Source organism: Octopus sinensis, linkage group LG15 (assembly GCF_006345805.1).
Source record: "Octopus sinensis linkage group LG15, ASM634580v1, whole genome shotgun sequence".
NCBI classification, from domain to species: domain Eukaryota; kingdom Metazoa; phylum Mollusca; class Cephalopoda; order Octopoda; family Octopodidae; genus Octopus; species Octopus sinensis.
The window spans coordinates 18,995,439-19,000,975 of record NC_043011.1 but is presented as its reverse complement, the minus strand read 5'-3'; positions in this window follow the sequence as shown (position 1 = coordinate 19,000,975).

Below are 5,537 nucleotides of genomic sequence, written 5' to 3'. Positions count from 1 at the left end.
GACTGGCGTCCAGTCCAGCCTGGAGGGAACACGTACGCCACAGAAACCGGGAATCTGGGCCCATGAGCCTGGCTAGGCATGAAAAGGGGCGAGAAACGAAAAAGATACAGTACGATGACATAGATAGTCGTTAACACGCGTGGTGAAAACTTCGCAGCATTTCGTCTGTCTCTATATTCTGAGTTCAAATTCTGCCATGGTCGTTTTTGCCTTTTATCATTTCGGTACTCAGTAATTGAGAATCAGATGAGCACTGAGATCAACGTCAACGTAATCAAATCCCCTCCTCTCCGAATTTGAGTGTCGTCTGCCAAAATTCGAAACTAATATTGAAAAATGTTTGATTCAATTCAGTATTTAGATATCATGCATATATCTACCTCATATTCATAAAATTCATTATATTGCCAAAAATACCATTCACATACGGTAGTGTGTGAATAATATTTTTAAGGTCAACATTTACTCATCCACGACCACTTCTAGGTCTTGTCACTAAGTTACATTTTCACCAAATTTGATGATGTTTATATATTTGTAGATTGGTCCCTTCCTAAGCTACATTTGGAGCTATAAATATGAGATTTGTTTCATTAGAAAAATAATCAGGTTTCAAATATGTGAGGTCAAAAAGGGGAGAATAACGCCTGAAATCGACTTCGAGGTAATACACGCGACGATGCATGTATACTTTCGTAAATACACACACACACACACACACGTACGAACACACACAATGCAATGCACACAAACATATGTATATACAAATTAGTCACTTTTAAAACAACCATGAAAGGAAACAAAAGTGAGTGTGACGAATACGCAGGATTAAGGAGAGGGCTTAAGTTGACAACAATTGATGACAAAAGGACTATTTTCTGGTGTCTATCGTAAATAGACACAGGTAAACAGACGCACGCACTCACACACACATGTATATATATATATATATATATATATGATCAAAATAAAAATAAAAATAAAAACATGAGGCGAAGGATTCAGCGGTACATATGTTTCGGGCCTTTATTAGACAGATTCATAACAAATCATAATGTATGTCTGTGGCCTTCTTCAGCCGCGCACAACAGCTTCCACAAGGACATGTGTTACTTCCGAAATTCTTGGTTGGGGATGCAAATCTTCTCGTTCCCGTACGACATAATGCGGCAGCAGCATCGAATTGAATCGTCCATCTCTTTCCTCTCTCAATGTAGAATGAGGAAACTTGGATGTTGAGGTAATGTAAATAAATAAATACGTATATAGAGGTGAAGATGGAGGGGCGAGAGTTCGGGACGAGGGATAAAAAATATAAAATAATATAAAATAATATAAAAATGTAGAGGATAAAGATATAAAGAGTTGTAAGGAGATGTAAAGGGGGTATAAAGAAATATAAAGAAATATAAATAAATGTAAAGGCATAATGTTGTAAAGTAAAAATAGAAATGGAAATAATAGTAAAAGAAGTAAAAGAACCTGATAAAAACATGATAAAAGTGTAAAAGAATGTAAAGATAAGGGATGTATAGAGGTCGCGGACCCAGCATGGTGGTCAGGAGATTGATAAACTTAGTTGTAGAACTGTCAGTAAATTAACGGTTTCGTCGTAAATCAGAGCTGATGAGAGTTTAATCTGGTTCCTTGAATTAAATGGACTTTCAGTACATACATATCATCGTGGGTACATACACCCACATACACGCGTACATATACGTCTCCAAGTCAATAAGCAAACACACGCACTCGCGTGTAAACACGTACATAAACACACACGCACCCACACGCACGCGCGCACACACACATACATACAACAGAATATCCGCATATATAGACGGACATTACGCGCGTACACGCTCACATGTATATACGCGCGCCCCTCACTACATACGTACACGTATATGCCCACGTCTCTAGGTCTAGGTATAAGATATTAAAGGATGTGTATAAGAACATATGTAAAGAATCCCGTACTCATGTTAATACGCGCACGCACACACGGCTGTGTGTCCGTATGTGCGTGCACATATATATATTCACATACACACACAGAGACACACGCGCCCATGGGTATAGTCATAAGATATCGAAGTATGCATGTACATATACGCGCGCGCATATGTATGTATGCGCATACACACGTACGCGGACGCTCGGATACTCAAAAAGCGGATCCATAGGTAAGTAAATAAACATATATAGAGGTGTAAAGCGATAAATTAGGGGTAAGAATGAGGGTAAGGGTAAAGATTAGAAATAAAAAATACAGTATAAAATAAGAAATACAATGTAATAGTTAGAAATGAAATATAAGAATTATAAGGGTTATAAGAGTTAAGGTAAGGGATGAAAATGAAAATGAGAGTAAATGGCAGTAGAATAAACGTAAAAATAAAAGTAAAAATAAAAATAAAAATAAAAATAAATGGAAGTAGGATAAAAGTAAAAATAAAAATGAAAATAAAAATAAAAATAAAAATAAAAATAAAAATAAAAATAAAAATAAAAATAAAATATAAAAATAAAAAAATAAGGTAAAAATATAATTTTGTAAAGCTTAACATGAGATGGAGGTGGCCCACATATATATATATATGTGTATATGTACACACACATACACGTATGTGCACATACACACGCACACACACACACACACACACACATACACACGCGGGATGTGCTGGAGCCGACAGGTTGCACCGGGTGGGAGGAAATAGCATGGGGGAGTTGGTATAAGACCTAAGCATTGTAGTATTTGAAAGTATTAATAAGTTTATGTATACAGGATGGTTTGAACTGTGACCTTTTGTTAATAAGATTGTGTTTGTCTTTGAATTTCAAGATGTTCAGGAGTTCTACACAGCATAGTTGGCATCCTGCTCTATTATTTAAATAAGGCGCAGCTGATCCGATGATGGACCATCTGAGTTTGAAGCTTATGCATTTGTCTTTTAATTCCCAAATTCTTTTAGAGAGGGAGGTGCTGTTAGCCTTATGTCTATGTCTCAGCGAGGACCGGTGGTTGTAGTATCTGGATTTCCAGGAGGTTGAGCAACCAATATAGGTGAGTGTGTTAAATTGAGTACTCACCTCACATGACTTTATTACGTTTTTCGCCCTGCATGCGCCCTGCAGCGGGCACTCTGATGCACATCTGCAGTTGCATTGCATTGCATTATTCGGTCGTGTGCTGCTAATCCTAGGCGGAGGTGTTGCAATACGAGTGGGGGCGTTGGTATCCTCCTGGTTGTTGATGGGTGTAGTATTTCCTCTGTTGTGTTGGCGGGTGTTATTACTAACTGCTTGGGTATTATGGTTGCCAGTCTGGTTATAATGCCTACTGTCTAGATGAGGGGGGTTCTCTTGGTCGCTATGGTTTGCTCTTGATCTAGCTGTTCTAATATTAATATAGTTGTGTTTAGCTAAGAGGCAGCTCATGTTGGGCAGGGTAGAGTAGGAAATCCTAATAGTTTTGTTGGAGAAGATACTTCTATATTTGTGGGTGGGTGGGAAGTTGTTGGAAATTATAGAGAATATTCTTTTACATTATATATATATATATTATATATATATATAATATATATATCTATATATATATATATATATATAATATATATATATATATACATGTATACATACATTTAAACAAACACACATATATGCATAATTATTGCAGAAAACCTTGATGAGGTTTAAAGTTTAATCCTTTTACCCCTAATCAGAAAATAGGATTTCGAAGCAGTTATTTTCTGCATGTTTGTTGTCTATCACAAAATGAAAGCAAACATTATTGCACGAGGGGGAATGTTTATGAAACAAACAAAAACCAAAGCATTACGACGACCAAATTTGTAAGAACGCCTGAAGTTTTAATAAGTTTTTTTTTGTTTTTTTGCTTTTAAAAATTTAATTCGGCATCGATAGATAATAGCAGGCATTACATTATTATTTCTTAGGGTAAATCGGCAAGGTTTTGCTTTCGGAGTATGAGTGGATTTTCAGGGTAGCTGGATTAAGAATTGTTTCTTTATTTTCAGGCGAATTGACAAGAACAGTAGCTGAATCGCAGTCTTTATTTTTATTCTGTCATAAATAATACTAACAAACGAAATATACACCGCCGATAGTTGTTCACAAACAACAATAGTGATTTTATTGAGCTGAATACACGTCATTGATTGGTTGCAATTACCGAAATACAACAACTTTAAGACGGAATAACTTTGAAAATACAAACTTTTCTCAACAACACAAAAGGTAAAGACCCAAAAATAATTCTAATATTTTTGAACAAATGAATATGTATTATTGCTATAGCATTGCCTAGAAAAAAGTGGATTACAACGAAATATAATGACGCAGGCGCTTTAATATTCTCATGCTATTACACCTGGAAATGTCTAGAACAAAATTTCCACAGTTGAATTTGCCTAATTCGTCACCTATAAAGGAAATTATATAATACTTAAAATTAAAATTCTACTGTACTTAAAATATGTGCAGCCGAGCATAACATTTTTGAAATTAAAATACATTATATTAAGTAAATTTGAGATGATATATTTTATTTATTACGAGAATCTAAAAAAACATGGTACAAAAATAACCAAAAATGAATTGAAACAATTAAAAATCTATGTCTTTTGAAATATACAATTCTGATCGTCGTTTCATTTACCTGTATCAAGTACAGACAATAAAATATGAAGTTGTAAATAACATGGCACATTTTTTTTCACTTGAACTGAAATCCTATTACAAAAAAGAAATATATTGATTGAAATAGAATGGTCATTAGATGGTTATAAAATCAACCATATGCTCAGTCAATTCTTCCACATTCAAAACAATAAAATAATAATCTGACAAATCATAAGTAAAATTTATTAGTTAACATTAATACAGTTGACTTAATCTAATTCGTCTTTGGCTCATTCGTTACTTTACTTAATGCGTCATTTTCAATTTTCTCCTATGGATGACAAATTAGGTGAATTCTACTATATTTTTAAAAAATTAATTTTATTTTCATTTCAATTTCAAAAATATTGTTTTTTCCAAAAATTAGCCCATGGGCTTAAATAATTTTTTCCTCAAAATAATGAAATTTACTGGGGTTATGCAGACTTCAATAAAGTATTAATAATTTTGTATCAGAAATATGTGAATGAAATTAAAAGCATATTCTGTTTTCGAATATGCATAAATCATACTAAACTTCTTTACGATATTATTCAGCAAATCTTGCAATTCCAGTATTGGAAAAATTTAGCATCATTTTAACGGCAAGGGAATCGCTCTCTGTCTGTAGGAGAATCATAATTTTCATATGGAATAATGTAGCATATAACATTTAACTGGGATTACCAGAGAAAGCATGATTACGAAAAATTGTCGGTGTTTAAAAACCGATTGTTTTCCTTAAAAAATTCTAAAGAAGATGTGTCCAATTTTACTGAGTACAATGTCTCGTACATTGTTTATATAATTGTACAATTTACTAAGTTATATTTAGACAAACAAGGAAATAAAAA